This window comes from Penaeus monodon, chromosome 29 (genome assembly GCF_015228065.2).
Source record: "Penaeus monodon isolate SGIC_2016 chromosome 29, NSTDA_Pmon_1, whole genome shotgun sequence".
In the NCBI taxonomy this organism is placed as follows: domain Eukaryota; kingdom Metazoa; phylum Arthropoda; class Malacostraca; order Decapoda; family Penaeidae; genus Penaeus; species Penaeus monodon.
This window is the reverse complement of record NC_051414.1, coordinates 34,350,081-34,350,449: the sequence shown is the minus strand read 5'-3', so window position 1 is coordinate 34,350,449 and position 369 is coordinate 34,350,081.

The following is a 369-nucleotide window of genomic DNA, read 5'->3' as shown; positions in this document are numbered from 1 at the left end:
GGCAGACAGACAGACACAGAGGAAGAGAAAGGGAGAAACTGTAGTTTTCGAATTCCAAAGCACAGGCCAAAAAGTCACGAACTACCAAAGGCATATGACTCGAGGCAAAGCACTCCACATGCCACGGCAGATCACAGGCATTGTCCCTCGAAAGTAGATTTTCCAGTAATCGCTAAAGAGGGTGGAAATAATCCTTCTTTGCGTCTGTGCGTTTTCAGAATGACAATTTGAATTCGTTTTCATATTCTGTTTAACTTTCACCAAATTGCTTTTCGTTTAAATTCATGTGAGGTTTTATTTCAGACGCTTTAGAACTGTGAATTAAGATGATCATGTTTATATGTATGTTGAGGCATGAATAAGAATGTG